The sequence below is a fragment of the Sciurus vulgaris genome (genome assembly GCF_902686455.1).
Source record: "Sciurus vulgaris genome assembly, chromosome: 17".
NCBI classification, from domain to species: domain Eukaryota; kingdom Metazoa; phylum Chordata; class Mammalia; order Rodentia; family Sciuridae; genus Sciurus; species Sciurus vulgaris.
Genome location: NC_136478.1, coordinates 22,686,010 through 22,703,894, shown reverse-complemented (window position 1 = coordinate 22,703,894; position 17,885 = coordinate 22,686,010). Strand labels below are relative to the sequence as shown.

At 36.7% G+C, this 17,885-nt stretch overlaps 1 long non-coding RNA gene across 1 annotated transcript; it reads right to left on the bottom strand.

The window, feature by feature from the left end:
- Positions 1 to 4,367: 4,367 nt before the first annotated feature.
- On the bottom strand, positions 4,368 to 15,640 carry LOC306648464. The gene is made up of 3 exons (XR_013760385.1): positions 15,547 to 15,640; positions 15,057 to 15,126; positions 4,368 to 4,715 (listed from the first exon to the last, which is right to left on the bottom strand). It is a non-coding gene; the product is annotated as an uncharacterized lncRNA (long non-coding RNA).
- Positions 15,641 to 17,885: the final 2,245 nt, after the last annotated feature.

The window sequence follows — 17,885 nt, the reverse complement described above, 5'->3', positions numbered from 1 at the left end:
ATTGAAATCTTGGATCTTTGGACACTTATTGAGTCAGGTGTGCCTCTATTTCCTCACATGAAAACAGAGATATAATCAGGTAAGCAGGGAGTAGTGAGAGCTAAATGAGATGGCACAGGTAGGTAGGTGTCTAACCTGAGTGGTCCCCAGCACAAAGACTTGCTGAGTATCAGTTGTTTCTGCTAAACGGCATGATAACTGTGACATTAAATAGGATTTAAAATCATTTCTTTTTTCTCTTATATCACATACTTCTCAGAAGTTCTATTGACACAGGATTTTTCTTCCCATTCTATTTTCCAAAGACATAAAAGGGAGGAAAATGGGCAATCACTTAATGCTGCTCAGTGTAGGAAATTAGAGTCAATGAGATGCCAAGTATCCATAGTCTCTCCCACGGCACAGAAAGCTATGTCTCCACCATTAATCAGGTAATCTCAGACCAGAAGTATCCAGAGTCCAGCAAGGTGCAACAGGAAATTACATGCGTGCCAACTCTACCAGAATTATTCCAAAAGGAAAGTAGCAGGAATATTCATATTCCATTACATACGTTTCCTGGGGCTGGTTTTATCATAACTTTTGGAATTCATTTGCCAAAGATTATATTCATCAACAGTAAAAAGCAGTATGTCAGTGTGATTAAGAGAGGCAATTGTACTAGAAGACTGGAGTTGTACTGTAAGTTCCACATTTTTAACTGAACTCCTCTCACTGATCAACAATTTTCTTACATACAAATTTTAATAGTACCTAACATTTAATGGATTTTGGAAATATTAAATAAGGTAGCACAAAAGGAGTATTTACAACATGTCTGGCACTTGTACGTACACATTTGTACACATACATAACTAATTCAGAGGGTTTCGTTCTTGTTGCTATTAAGGCCATTTCTGTATGGGGAAATGAGGATCTCAGATGAGGAGACTGCAAAGATCTACAACAAATCACAATGGACTAAATGGCATGCAAGTTATATATGCTTTGCCTAGAGTGCAGAAGACCAGTGAAGGTACACAATTTCTAGAGTCCCTTACATCCTGAACATTGTGCCACATAACCATTGTTTCATGTGCATGACCCCTTATAATGTTACCCCTAGTTTGGAGGTGAGCAAATGAAGCTTTAAAAAATTAAAGTCATACAGCTCAGATTCAAGGCAGCCTTCACTTAGCAACAACATCCATGATCTTCATATGTCACCATACTTTCTCTGTTTACTTTTCCTAGATGGGTTTGGGTAAAGTGTCACCGACCTACAGGAAATGACTTTGGGAGATAGCTTGGATAGTGATTAAATCGCTAAAAAGGAGATAGCAGGGCTGAGTTAAAAAAAAATGTTAAAGTGCCATCCTTCTATCTAAGGCTATATTTTATTATGATTGTGATATAGAAATATACTTTCTAAAGAATGTGGTAGAAGAAAAGTAGGTGGAGATATTTTTTTCTCCTCCTTAGTTATCTAGTATTTTTGGCCAACTGATGCTGGCTTCTTCCCAGCCTGCCCCCCTCCCCCAGTTTTATTGAGATACAAGTGTCAAAAACAATTGTGTATATTTAAGATGCATACATAATGTTTACGCACACAGGCTGTGAAAAGATTACCACAACTAAACTAGATCATATATCTATCAGTTACAAGCAACCTGTTTTGGGACAAATCTTTGAAACCCTACTATTTTAGTAATTTTCAAGTATTAAATATATTATTAATCACTATGCTCATTTTACTGTATGCTAGATCTCTAGGACTTATAGATCTAACAACTGAAGTTTTGTGACCTTTAATCAATTTCTCCCCATTTTCTACAATTCACATTGCCTTATAACTATCATTTTACCTGTTACTATTGGACTTATTGTTGGATCCCAAGTAAGAGTGGAATAATGCAATATTTTTTTTTCTGTGTCTGGCTTATTTCATTTATTGTAAGATTCTCAAGTTTTATTCCTGTCATTGCAACTGGAAGACTTTCCTTCATTTAAAGACTGCATAGTATTTCATTTTACGTGTCTGCCTGTCCATCCATCTGTCTGCAAGTTCCTTTCTGCACACCATATTTTCTTGGTCCATTCATCTATTGAGTGATGTGCTTCAGTGTGTCATATTTTTGCTATTGGCACCCCTCTTTTTTCTTAGTGTTATTGGTCTTTTTTTTTTTCAACGACCGAATCCTCTTTCTCTTTGTAACATTGTAACTTGTTTCTTAAGAGAAGGCAGGAGAGTTCATAGTCCCCTCTGAAAGATGGATGTTATGGCAAAATTATTATTGAGGGTGAACCTAGGAATTAATTGTGATTTTCTAGAATTTGAGGAAAAAAATGAATGCAGAGATCAAAAAATAAAATGGCCGGGTTCTTTTTATTTATTTATTTTTTTATTTTTGATTCAACACGTGTGTGAAATATCTATTTCGAATCAGGCACTATTTTAAATTTTAAGTTTTATAAAGTAATGACCAACATGGAGAGGAGGATGTAAGAAAGAGAGAACTTGAAACACAGAGAGAGAGCAAGAGAAGCAGAGGGTGAGAGAGAGACAGAGAGAACACAGGAAATGCACAGAGATGGGCGAGTGCTAAGAGAAAGCAGCATGGTAGATGCTACAAGAAGATGGTAAAAGGTCAGCACGGCAACACGAATCTCCAAAGAGCCGGTTCCGTGAGTGCAAAGTGGTGTAGAGGGTCTTCACTGAACTGATGTTTTACGAACCTTAACCTCCAAAAAAACACACTTCATCTATATTAGAAGCATATCACTCAGGGTCAAGGACTTTTTTTTTTAAACTTTCACTATTGCTAGTATGCATGAATTGTGCAAACTGTTACACTTTAATTACACTTAATATAAGTAGAAATGTGCCTGCATTTGAGAGGCAGAACAGCTGTGACATTTGGACTTCTCTTACCACAGGGGAAATTCCTCATTTCTAAGGGCCTGTGGTGCTGTCCCAAATCTCATGGGAAAGCAACATTCCCAAGAGTGACCAGAAACTCAAAAAACTCACCTTCCTAAGGGACAAAATGCTTTCAGCACTGTGGCTTGGAGGAGAGGACTGCCCTCTCCCTGAGTGGATGAGGATGTTTCCCTACTTGATCTGCTTATGACAAAAACAGCAATTTAATTCACATTCAGTTAACCATTAGCTTCAATAACGGCGATGGCACTGAATTTGCAACCTGGCTGGCACTGACAATACCTGAAATGGAGCACTGTAAATACTGCTGCTGAGAGGTTCCTGCAACAGCTGCTGGGCCCTACTGTAAAGTCTGTTTCCTCAGGGGAGGGCTTCCTGTCTGCCGGTTTTACAACACTTCTATGTTCGGGGGACAGAGACTAGATTTCCCTAGAAAATCGCGGAAGAGACAACTGTGGTTCTCTAGCAATGGTATAAAATGTATAGAAGCTTATAATTTCACATTCAAATTTGAAAGTGAAAGGCACTCTCCAAAATGCATTATTTCAGTGGGAACGCTTCCAAGTAAATAACAAATGTTATTTTTCTATAAATAGGCAGCCTTCAAACACATTGGCTCAAACACTGCAAGGTGCTCCATTCTATCCTTTGGGACCACCGAAGTCAGTTTTGGATCTTTTATCTTCAAGCACTGTCTTCTCAGAATTACAGGTTATTAATTTCTACAGGCTGGTGTTATTGTATTAAGCTTTGTACTCATCTTTCCCTCATCTTACTTAATAAGAAGCACCACTGGATTTAGGAAAATAGACATTTTCCAGTGACTTCTTGTTGCCTAGATCTGCTAAGGTGTCCCAGTGTGTGGCTGTTCCACACAGAAGTATATATTTGTAATATTGTCAATGTTACTGTCATTTCAGTGGAAAGATGCCTGATAAGGTAAGTCATTGTCTATGTTAAGCAGAGGTATTATAGGAAAGTATTCTTAATGGCAATGGGAAACAAGGATTATACACTATAGAAAATTTTCTTTTAATGGTACAAAGAATTGTTGCAAAATGCCCTGTTCTCCCAATTTCCACCTGTGTTTGTATATAGCTGTGTGAGCATACTTCTGTAGTATCTGACCAGTGAGAAGGTACAGCCATTTTTTTTTTTTTTTAAACTAAGAACTTCTCAGTTTAACATCTTCCCTAGGAGTAGTTTCCTTAACAAGACTGGTTGTAATGGGTGTGTCCAACCCCTAGATATAGAACTCTGAATTATACTGAATAATACCAGTTTTCTTTTCTTTTCTTGTCTTCTTTTCTTTCTTTCTCTTTCCTCTCCCTCTCCCTCCCTCTCCCCCCCCCCCCTCTCTCTGTTTCTGTTTTTTCAAACATTTTAAGCTTTTACCAAAGATCTCAAGGCCCTACCCACTTCTTTTGGTCTCAAAGCCCGTGCTACATACATCACATTTTTATGCATAACTTGGTAGAGTATAGTGCTGTGTACACTATGCAATATAGCACAGTACTTTCTTTCCCAGTTTTAACTCCCACCTTACTTGCTATTGTTGCTTAACAAACCCTTGCTATAGTTGCTTATATCTCATTAGTCAGTGGTGTAAGACAACACTTTTACCATGCTCATGGGTTTTGTGGGTTAAGAACTTCTGCAAGGCACAATGTGGGTGGCTTATTTCTCCTTCAGGATATCAGGATCCTCGGCTGGTGAGACTTCATGTTTCAGGATTAGAAATAGACGAGTTGTCTTAAATCACATGTTTGAGCATTGAATGGCATCTCAGCTGAGCCTGTAAACCAGAGCACTTGCAAATGATATTTTCATATATCACAGACAACTCACAGAAGCTGGATTTTATAGTTGTTTCTAAAAGAAAGTATCTTTTCTCCCTCCTCCTCCTCTACCTCCTTCTCCTCTTCTTCCTTTTTCTTCTTTTTCTTTCTAGGCACCAGGGATTAAAACCAGGGGTGCTATATAACTGATCCATATCTTCAGACCTTTCAAATTTTGGTTTTGATACAGGGTTTCACCAGGTTGCCCAGGCTGACCTTGAATGTGAGATCTTCCTCCCTCAGCCTTCCAAGTAGCTGGGATTGTAGGTGTGTGCCAGCGTACCCAGCTTAAAAGCAAATTTTCTAGAGGCTTCGTGGATCTCTATAACTCAGCCATGAAAGTTATGTAGCATCACCTCCTCCATCTTTCATTGATCAAAACCAATCACGGTAACAGACCAGACTTAATTCAACTAAAAAATGATAAATCTTTAATCTGTCAATAGAAGGAGTGTCATAGTAACAGGATAGAAGAACATGTTGGTTGGAAGATATTATTCCATCTATCTTTGGAAAACACATTTAGCACATTAACTAACACAATATCATATTTTATGGTAGCATTCTTGTGTTAAACAAAATAAGATAATCTCTTATCAAATTCTGTGTATCTTCATATCTATCTATCTATCTATATGTTCCCCACTTTTCTACATGAACTAATCTGAATTTTGAATAAGAAAATAATGTAAACTCTAAAAATGAGTTTTCATGAATTACCAACCATGCTTCTATCTCTGTTTAAGATCAGTTCATTCACTCTACCCATGAGTATTATGAATCAGAGAAACAAAGAGTGGACTCATAGTACATTTTATGAAGGGCCAAGCTTAAGATTCATACTTTAATTCTCTTCAGTGATCCTTCAGTTCAGATCAATAACTTCTTATTAGAATTTTTCATGGTAAAAATATATTCTCTAGTTACTCTGTATATGAATGTATAGAAAAGTGATTTTGTAAGCACAGCCAAAACTGGACTATAAACAACTGAAAAGTATTCAGGAACTTTACTTCAGTGAACGATGTTTTAGTCATATTTTGATTACTGTGACAAAAACATCTAAGACAATCAACTTAAAAGACAAAAAGATTTATTTTGGTTTCCATTTCAGTTTCAGACCATCATCAATGGGCTTTACTCATTTGGGGACTATGATGAGACCCTGCAGGAAGTGCATGGTGGAACGAAGTTGCCTTCCTCATGATGACCAGGAAGCAAAAAAAGAGGAAGTAGGTGGAATCCCAAATGCCTTCAAGGGGGGCATGCCCCCAATAACCTAACTTCCTTCCACTAGGCCCCGCCTCCTAAAGGTTTCATCACCTCTCAATAGCACCACTGGTGACAAGGCCTTCAACACATGGCCTGTAGGAGACATTTAGGATCCAAGCCATAACATCCTGTTCCTGAACACCAAGGCTTACTTACGTCCATCTCACAATATAAAATGTACTCAGTCCATATCAAGAAGTCCCCCAAGTCTTAACTGTTCTCTGTCTTCTCAGAGATTCAAGGCAAACACAGCTGTGAGCCCCTGTAAACATAAAAAATAAATAAGTTGCATCCTTCTAAGATACAAATATTCCCATTCTAAAAGGGAGTAATAGGAATGCCAGCAATGAGCAGTTTGAGTAAAGCAAGATCCAAATCCAACAGGCAAACATTAAATCCTGTACCACATTTCTGGTATCTCGGTCACATGATATGAAGAGATGTAGGCCCCCTGGCACCTGGGAAGTACTTCCTCTATGACCTTGCTGGCCTCAGCCCACATGGCCACATTTGAGACTGACTCCTGGTTTTGGCATCTCTCAGCACACTTTCCACATTCTTGGCATCCCTACCTCCCTGGGGTCTCCACTGCAGCTGTACTATTATTCTCACAGTTTTATACATTGCCCTACCAGGGCTCTTTTCAAGGGTTCTGACTCTCCCACACAAAGCCTTTGCCTCACTGGCTTTCCTCCACAGTCTCAGTGGAAGCCTCCATGTCTCCATTACTCTTGAATTTTTCATGCCTGAAAACCAGCATCACATGGACAATGCCAAGAATTGCACTGACTCCAGAAGTAACTTGGCCTTCCTTGGACCAGGCATGACTGCAGCAGCCTGAGTACATGGATGGGTTAATACTGAGACAGGAATCCCTAGATGACTCCAGAGCTCTCTTCTCAAAGACAAGTCTTTGAGTTTGTGATGGTCTTGCTAATTCCTGAGATTCCTAGCTCGAACCAGATTCTTGGGTACTCTGGGCAAGTATTCTACCACTAGGCTACATACCCAGCCCCTCTTATCATATTTTTAATGGCACAAATCTCTTTAACAACTATACTTTTCTTGGGACCAACTTTAAACTTGCTCCTTTGGCCAAAAAAATTTTCGTCAACCTGCAACCTTGCTGCTTTTCTATTTGCGCTCAATTCTTACTGTCAATTGACTAAAAGCAATTGATACCATAATACTCATGTTATAGCCTCAATTCTATGTTGTCTTGAAATTTCCTTCTCCAAATAAATTAGTCCATAACCATATAACTCATGCTACCATGAAGTCTCCAGGTATAGAACTAATGTTTACAAGTTCTTTGCAGAATGTAACATACATGATTTCTAGTCCAATTTCCAACAGAGTTCATACTTCCATCAGAAACATCATGATCATGGCCTTTACTCTGCATTTCCATCATCATTCTATCTTCTAAACCCCCACCAGAATTATTTATTTATTTCTATTTACAGCATTCTAAGATTTTCTCCAGTACACTTCTCCAATCTTTTCCAAACTCCTCCCACAAACTAATTCTAAAGCCTTCCAAAACGCGGTATCAGGTACAATCACGGAAACCACCCACTTCTTGGCACGAATTTTTTATTAGTCAGCTTTCTTTTGCTGTGATAAAGTACCTGAGACAATCAAGTTGAAAGGAAGAAAAGTTTATTTTGACTCATGGTTTCAGCTGTGTTCAGTTGACTCAATTACTTCTAGGCCTGTGCAAGGAAGAGTATCATGACAGACAGTTGGGAGTGGAGAAAAATCCTCATCTCCTGATGGTCAAAAACAAAGAGAGAGAGAGAGAAAGGACATGGGGTCTCAATAGCCCTTCCAAGGGCATGCCCCTAATGACCTTCCATGAGATGCCACCTCTTAAATGTCTCAACTCACTGCAGGCTGGTGATCAAGACTTCAAAGCATGGACTTTTGAGGAAACTTAAGATCCAAACCAAAGCAAACAACTTAAATAATTAGAAATATCCATTTTAGAAAACTGAATGTAAGTTAAAAAATTAAATGGCTGTAAGATATTCATTCATCAAGAAAAATTGTATCTACTGGTGAACATTTTTTTAGGCATCTCTGCTTGAAGAGAACATGTAAGGTGACAGTGTGTGCAGTTTTTTCCCAATCTTCTAACAATCAACATGGAAAATAACTACCTATTGGCAATTAATTTCTGTGATCAGAAAGCTAAGTTAATAGGGACAGAATTAATAAAGAGAAAGGAAACTAAGGAAACAGCTTGTTCCTGTCACCACCTTTAACCTTAAACATTTGCAGACATCTCATAATGATGATTTAAAGACGTGACCATGTACAAGAAAAATTACTTAGGATTAGATGTCAAATGAATTCAGTTGCAAATGAATAAACAAATTTCATCTTTCAACAAATATTTATTGAGACCTTATGATGTCAAACATTACCATTAATAAAATGTAATTTAAAACTTTGCTTAATGGCCTCTTGGTTAGCAAAGGGGCACAATAAATGAGGAAACACACATTCACACACATACACACATTCACACACCCACTTTTTTCTTTTTCCCTAAAGGTATTACAGTGACACTGACGTTGAGTAGAATTAAAATGAAAATAATGTTACTGAACTTATTTTGGTCAACTATTGAATATACATACACATAAGTACATATATAGGTAGAGAAAGAGAGATACAGATGTATTATTTATATAAACTTCTCTATGAACATTAAATGTATCAATGCTACTTAACACAGTTGTCCTTCTTTGGGGAATTTATTAAAAGAACAAACCTCAAGAGCAACAAGTATCCCTAAAAATTCTGAAAAAATTTTAGGTAGCCATTTATATTAACTTATTTATCTGCAATGTATGTATATCAATGCAAAAATAAGGTAAATGAAAATGATAAAATACTAGCTAGTTAGTGAATTTTGGGATATACCCATTATGTAAAGAAAACTTCTTTCATACAGAGAATAAAAAGGGAAGGTAGTGCATAAAACTGAAGATGTTTAAGTACCATGAAGTTTGGAACTGCGAATATTAATTCTATTTTCTTTCACTATTATTCTACTATAAAGTTAGGATATTAAAACTTGAGAGATTTGGGGAGATTCGTGGGAAAGACTGTGGGTTCTACTTTGGTGAATAATAGAAATCAGCTCTTTCTCCTTGTAGATCCAAGGAAGGTTAAGTCCAGGTATGGGGCTGCTGCAGTCATTTTGACATTGTGAGTGACTATCCTGTATTAAAATCAGTTTAAGGACTGGAATTACGGCTCAGTGGTAGAGCACTTGTCTAGCACGTGTGAAGTACTGGGTTCAATGCTCAGCACCACATAAAAATAAATAAAATAAAGGTATTGTGTCCATCTACAACTAAAAATTATTCTAAAAAGTAAGTTTAAAAAGCAGCAAACAATGCATGGAATATATTGTGTACTTTGCATATATATAAAATGTAATGGTGGTTTTGTGTGTGTGTGTGTGTGTGTGTGTGTTTGTATGTAGATGTGTTGACACAAGTCCTTGTTCCTGAACAAATGCAGATTTAAATCATCAAAACAGTTTAAACAGGAATCCAACCCTCCCCCCACTATTCTAAATAATTCCTCCAGATCTTGACATTTCCATGATAATGGGAATGAGTTAAGAACATGTGTATAAGCCAGTTAGGGCAATAAGATTTTGAGGTTTCCTGAAAGATGTCTGACCTCTGATATCTTCTCATGCTACGGTTCCTAAATTGCCTGAGAGAATAATTTCTAAGTATCCCACCCAGATAGTGAGCCCTGGCTACTTCAACCCAAGTCAAATTAATTTTGGGGGAACTTTTTCATTTTCCCCTCTGCAGTTCCACTCTTTTTTTTTTTTTTTTTTTTTTTTTATTTTTTTTATTGTAAACAAATGGGATACATGTTGTTTCTCTGTTTGTACATGGCACAAAGGCATACCATTTGTGTAATCATAAATTTACATAGAGTAATGTTGTTTGATTCATTCTGTTATTTTTTCCCTTCCCCCCACCCCTCCCACCCCTCTTTACCCTCTATACAGTCCTACCTTCCTCCATACTTGCCCCCCTCCCTAACCCTAACTCTAACCCTAACACTAACCCTTCCCTCCCCCCCATTATGTGTCATCCTCTACTTATTAGCGATATCATTCGTCCTTTGGCTTTTTGAGATTGGCTTATCTCACTTAGCATGATATTCTCCAATTTCATCCATTTGCCTCCAAATGCCATAATTTTATCATTCTTTATGGCTGAGTAATATTCCATTGTATATATATATACCACAGTTTCTTTATCCACTCATCAACCACTCTTAAAATGCAAACTCTGCTTATGCCTTGCTTTTGTTCACTGATTATGTTGAATGTGACTCTACTCATTTCTTTGTACTATACTTGATATTTTTTCCCTTAGTTTCCTCTCTCCAATTTGTCACATATAACATTGTCTAGTAATCCTAAAACTAGGCAGCATTTTGCAATTTCTTTAGCCAACTAAATATAATGCTGCCCTTTGGGTCTTATACCCACTATTTTCTCTCCTTGATCTGGGGTGTGGGCTAAGCATAAAGATGTCTAAAGCCATGAATGTTGAGAAAGACTAATCTCCTGGAATTATGTATTGTAGTTTTCCAGAGATGAGATTCCCTTTTCTAGTGGTACAATCCTTCACAATGCTGACTAATATTTTAGGAAGAACAAAAAAAGCTTGGCATGGGATTTAATTTTCTCTTTAATATTTCGATAGTAATTATGATTGGTATGCATACCAACTGGAGAATCTGAAACAGTTTTACATAAATAACACAAAAAATACATAAACATATCACTACATACATAAATATTTAAATTTTTAGTGATTGAATACCTACCTAATATATTTATTTAAAAAACTTAAAAGAGATCCAAAAACCTGTGATTTCATTCCCATTATTATAAAAGAGCAAGTAAATAGGTTACCCTTATTTTTTCAGCTCCTCGGATTAACAATACCATGCATTTAAATGTTCAAGCATGAAAAAAGGGTGCTAACCTCATGCCCTTTCTGTACCCTCTCCCACTAATGTGGTTTATATCAGTGTCACCAAATGTCTTTCTATTAAAGCCTTGATCCCCAGGGTGTTACAATTATGAGGTGCTGTGGACCTTTAGAAGGTAGTACCTTATGGCAGACATTTGAAGTTGTACCTTTGAAGCAGACTGTGGGACCCAGGTCTTCTCTCTTCCTTTTGCTTCTTGGCTCATGAAGTAAGCAGTTTGTTCTGCTATGTGATCCCACCATGATGTAATATTATCACAGGTTCAAAACAATGGAACTACTCAATTTTGGACTGGTATCTCTGAAACTCTAAGACTCTTAATAAGTCATTGGCTTGGGAATTTTGCTACGGTAACAGAAAGTGAACTAATACACCCACCAAGCTAACTGCTTAATCTTGTTGATTTCTATTTCTTTATTAATTCTGGGGATATATCTGTTCCAAAACTCTCACTGCTGAGTTCTTGCTCATCCTACCTATAACTGAAATAGCATCTCTATTATATTCTTGACTCTGATACATATATCTCATATCTACCTCTCTCATAGCCTCTTATAATGTATCATTTATCTAATGCAAAAAAGAAAACTTAACTCATGCTACACTCCTGCTTAGAGGGCTTTGTTGCTTCCCCCATAACTTTTCCATGAAAATATTGAAACTCTTCCTTGTGTTTATAAGCAGGACACTTAAAGTCTGACTCATTTTTAAGAAGTTAGCTTCATTGCCTGATTCATTCCCACATAGTCTTTTCTTGAGATATACCAGCAGGCAATAGTACTACTCTTCCTAAGGATTTTATTTAAGTGATTTTTTTTCCCCCCTCTTGGGTCTTTACCAACCTAACTGTAGAAAGTGACATCTTTGCTGTTTATGAGGAATAAAAAGTTGCTATCTCTCAGGAAAGGTGACAACAGTTCAGGGTCCCTGGGTTAGATTCGAAGCTTTCTCTGTCAGGAAAAGGAAGTGTTCCTTTGTTGGGCCTTTGACAGTAGTGGCAACTTTCAGCATTGCATGTGCAGAGCCAGAAGCTGCCTTCATCTGCTTGGCAGAAGGGAAGAGAGACTTCTGGAAGGGCTGCCAAGTTTTCAACAGAGGAGCTTTCAGATCCAGAGCAGGGACCCTTAAGGACCAATGGGCCCAGTCCGCCAACTTCATGCCCAAGGACTTGGCAGGCTCTGAGCTGTCCTCATTAAAATCCAGTTTGGATCATGGTACTTTTCCTCTCTACCCAGCTGTAGCCAAGGAAAAACACAAATGAGAGGAGATGCACACACACGCACATACACACACACCACACACACCAGAAAACAAAAATGTCACCCACAAATAGGCAAAACATCACGTTTATTTATTTATTTATTTATTTATTTATTTTTAATTGTTGGCAGCAGAGTGTTGTACAGGTAACTCTGTGCCTCCGGAGCCTCTGTTTTATATCTGCTTTCTTTCATTGTTTTTTTTTTTTTTTTTTTTTTTTTTTCCTTGCTGCCCTAATTATTCCCCACTTTAATATCCCCCTACTGGCTTTAATTAAACTTTCTGTAGTTTCCGCTTGTTTGCCAGGCAGGTCTCCTTCCACTTTCAAAGCCCAGCCCAATTCTTATGTCTAGGCAGTCAAGGTTATCAGGGAAGTTTGTCAGATCCCCGCTTCCTCTGGAGTTCCTCTCATCCTCGCTCTGTGATTTCCGTGATTACTCAAGACGAGCTCAGCCCCAAGGAGAGTCTCTGTTTTCCAAGATTAGAGCGTCTGAAGCTCTGCACACATTTTCTCCCTTGTCATTTCCTGTCCTCATTTTCCTCTAATTGAAACATGCTTTCATCACATTTTGATTTCACAAAATCTATTTAATCTCCTCTTTAGTCTTCTGTGGTCTTTGCACTGTGGTAGGAAATATCTGCAGCAAGCTCGGGGATGTTGGGTGAGCTTCTGGGGTCTTTGGAAAAGTGAAAGTTATTTGCATCATTGGCACATTGCGATTTTTCTACTTGTTTACACTTTTTATAATGACACAGTCAAAAGCAATTGCTAAGATTTTGAAAGGCGCCCATTATGAAAACATATTTAGGGATTGTTTCCCATCAAATGCAATCTTTTAAGGCTAAATTCTGATGGGAGTCTTCTCAGGATGAGTCTTTTTTTAGGAGAGTAGAAGAATAACATCTTTGGGGGAATTGTTGATTGTGAAATGAGTATGAAGGAAAATACTTTTCAGGTTTTTGAAGGATATGCCATGTAAGCATGGAAGGGAGACAGATGTGGTCACAAAGGTTTGTCAAAGGCTTACTGAAGAAGAGGATTTGAAGGACGAAGGTCAAAGTGTCCTATAAGTCTTAGATATTCTGTCAATCAAAGGTATAAGAGGAAAAAGAAAATAGTATTCAAGCACCAATTCCAAATCCCTGAAAGAGAATTTTATTAGCTCAATTTGGGTCAAGAGCTTATTCCTAGTTCAAAAGGTCAGAAGGACTCTGATGGAGAAATATGGCCCCCTACCTATTGAGTTGTTGCTATTTTCTGAGAAGATATTCAGAAGAACAGGTGAGAGCATAATCATAAATATGGTTGAAAACAGAAGCAACAATGAAACCACTGAAGACCTTGGTTTCTCAAACTACCTTCTGTCTCAGTAAACAAAAGAGAAAACAGCTGAGCATCCCTAATCCAAAAAATCCAAATCCCAAAATGTTCCAAATTCCAGACCTTTGTGAATATTGTTATGATGCCACAAGGGGAGTATTCCATATCTAACTGCTTGTGAGCGTGAGTCACTGTGGACTAAGAGGAGTGAGTCACCTACAGCTTCTGGGTAGAAGATGTGTAATGAAACAAATGAATTTCATTTAAAAATGTGGGCCCCACCCCCAAATCATCTCATTATGCATAGGTAAATACTTCAAAATTTGAAAAAAATCTGAAATCTGAAACACTCTGGTCTCAGACATTTTGAATAAACAAAAATTCAACCTGTACTTTCAAAATTTTAAGAAGGGATCTGACATGTTCAGGACTTTGGAAAACAGAAAAGAAAGGGTAGAGTTGGAGAAATTGAGAGCACATAAAAGAGTAGAGGTGGGAACAAAGAATCACATTCAAGAGGAAAATTTTCCAATCCCCCATTTTCGACTTGTGCAGATGACTGACATCCATTCTTCCTGAATTGCCTCATGATAACACTTTGACATTGCTCATTTAACTCCTTTTACATACCTTGATCACCTATAAGAGAAATGCAAAACACTGATGCGGAGCCTCTTAATTTGAAAGTTTAGATTCAAATAATGAGAACCATCAGACTCACTTTGAAATAGCTGGACCCTAAAATAAATAAAAAGTAAAAATAAATAGCTGGTTCCTATTTCTGGTTAGGAGGTTATACACCTTGGTGATTCCTTCTTGGAGTTGAACTGACTTATTTTCTTGATACATTGTAGGCACTGAGAAAGTAAGTTTCATAGCAAACTGAAATAGTAAAAATAGCACTCAAAATATTTTACCTTTAATAGGCCTACAAAAAGTTTTTTAAAACATTTTGTAAAAGACTCACAATTTCCCTATTTTTGAAAATGTAACAGCTATGCCAAATATGTTTATCCAAGTCAATTATTAACTCTCAAGTTACGAATACCTATGAATACTTTAAATTTGATGATATGCATTAAATCTGATGGAAATCCTTTTTTAAAAAAATTATTTATTTTTATTATGTTTTGTTAGGTTTTTAAATGTTTGTTTTAATTAATTATACATGACAGCAGAATGCACTTTGATACATCATATATAAAGGAGTATAATTTCTCATTTTTCTGGCTATACATGATGTAGAATCCCATCGATTGTATAGTTACATATGAATGTAGGGTAGTGAAGGAAGGGTAGGGTAAGGGGATGGGAAGGATAGTAGAATGGGAATCCCTTTTGGAATAATTTGTTGAATGTCTGACCAGAGCTATGTAAGCTGCTACATGGGTGAGAAACTCACTTGGTTCCTGGGCAGTTATGATCAGGTCTTCTCCTTTCAGTTGTGCAAAAGTCAATATTCCTGGAAAATACTGAAAAAGATCATTTTCTGAGTAATATGTAAACAATATATATTAGTTGTAAGAAAAACAATAAATATTAGTTGTAAGATATTAAACCATATATGTATATATATTAGTTGTAAGATACCAAACCATATACGTATATTTTTTTCTAATGAAAATAATGATTTTTTTTTTTTTTTAAATGGAAGAGCCGATTCTACTTTTCCTATCTTCTATATTCTCACCAGGCCACCCCACTACTGACTAAACACTGCCAATTGCTTCTACTGTTCCACAGTACTCCCCAACTCTCAAACCATGAGTTCTGGTTATGGACACACTGTGATATTTCCGTTTGCCTCTTAAAGAAAGGGGAATCTGAATCCAATAAAACTGTAGCTGCACCTTTAAGTTTAATTCCAGGATCTGACGAACACTTGGACTCACCCGCCTAAGAACTTTTTCAAGTCTGAGATTCTGCAATTCTGTGACAAGACCGACAGTATCGCTTTAGTGCCCCCCGACATGGCTTCATTTTCAGCATGGAACAAACTCATTACTCTGTGATATGTAAACACAGCACCATGTCACAAAACATCAGCTGCTGCTTTCCCACAGATCTGGGTAACAGCTGTTTGTCGGATACTGTAGATGACTGGGTGCCCTGCGTGGCTCCAGAGCCCACGACAGCTTTTTGTCTTCTGCATAACAATGACTCTTTACCCTTTGGAGATTCAGATGACAAAATCCCATAAGGTAGAGACAGTCAGACTTCAGCATGTTGATAATTTTTGAAACATTGCATTTCCCTTTTCTTGGTCTGGTGAGTTGAAACCATCTGGCTATTAGATTTCCTTTGCTATTGTTAAAGATTATTCTCTGAGATAACTTCAGAGCATTTCTATCTGATAAATTGCTTTTTTTTTTTTCCTATCTAAATCTCAGGGCATAAATTTTTCTTACTATGCTATGACTACATAATGCTATTGCTTATTGAGCAAAATATTAGCACATGATAAGAGCATGTTCCTTTATATCATGTGGTTGAGGTAAGATAATTACTAACTGGATTTGTTTTCTTTTGAATGACTAGGACAGAAAAAATTCTGCCTAGTTAGTCTGTATTCATTTAACTGGAGACAGTCTCAGAAAGTTCTGTGCTTAGAGATTAAAATAAAGAAGAGTTGATTTTATTTACACAGGATTAAAAATAAATAAGATTGGGTAACTTGTTCACCTCATTAGAGATAACAATATTAACATCAATAACTTAAAAAAGAAAATGTAAGAATCAAGACCTATTACAATCAATTTTAATTTGATTAAAATTGTGGTTTCTTATTCCATCCATTTTCTCACAAATGACATAATTTCATTCTTCTTTATGGCTGAATAAACCTCCATTATGTATATATACACCACATTTTCTTTGTCCATTCATCTATTGATAGACACCTAGGCTGATTCCATAACTTGATTATTGTGAATTGGTATGCCATAAACATGGTTGTACATGTATCTCTCAAGTACGCTGACTTTAATTCTTTTGGATAAATACCAAGGAGTATATAGCTGTGTCATATGGTACTTCTATTTTTAGGTTGTTGAGGGACCTCCATACTGATTTCCATATTGACTGTACTAATTTACATTCCAACCAACAGTATACAAGAGTTCCATATTCCCACATTCTCATAAGCATTTATTCTTATTTTTTTTTATTTCTGAAGATGGCCATTTTAACTGGAATGAGATGGAGTTGCAGACTCAGAGAAAAGTATTGTAAGTTTTCTCTCATGTAGAAGATGGAGGGAAATAAAATACAGGAAAAAAGGGAGAGAAGAGGGGAAGGTGGGGAAGGAATTTGGGAGCAAAATTGATGAAATCATGCTTCTGTATATGTACACATGCTACAATGAAACCTACCATTATGCAAAATTAATATGCATCAATAAAGTTGATTTTAATGAAAAAGTATCTTTTGTAAGGGGTCCTCTTTTATTCTTCTTACTTAATTTTCCATTCTTCCTTTGGATAAAATTATTTCCATTGGCAACTAATTGCAATATACATGAAATTTCTGTGTTTCTATGTTTTTTCATACCCATACTAAAATGTCTTTCTTACTTTGCCAACCATATGAAGTCTATATACGTTGAGGGAAGTCTGTATGTCCCTATATGCATATATATGCGTATGTCATACATATACATATATGCCATATATAAATAGATCCATATATGCCTTGTATATAGCATATGTATGTGTTTGGGGCAGTGTGTTAGATTAACTAAAGATACAAGAGTGATCAGAAGAGATTTAAATTTTACTCCAAATAATATATGCACATGCTCTAATGGTGGAGACAGAGCAAAAAGTAAAAAATAAACAAGAACAGAAAAAGGCAAAGAATAACGGCAAACTTGGTAAGATTTAAATAATAAATTTACAAATGTTGAGATAGATCAAAAGAGAGATAATGGATTTGTGATAGTGTGGCAGTACATTAAATGGAGGCTCAGGGTACACACAGAGAAAGGAGTGGTACATGATAGAAGACGGTAGTGGACACCATTCAGGAAGAGCATAAAGCACCACAAAGTTTAAAACACTAAAAGAAAATCAGTAAAGTATGAGTAGTAGGATCAAAAGACAGTGGCCCAGGATTAGTCTGGAAATTTAGGCAAAGGCTACATCATCTAGAACATTTTTCGGGCTTTGGATAATGTTTCATATTCAATATGAAGCCACTAAAACTTTTAATTTGGGACTTCCTTTATTTCAAT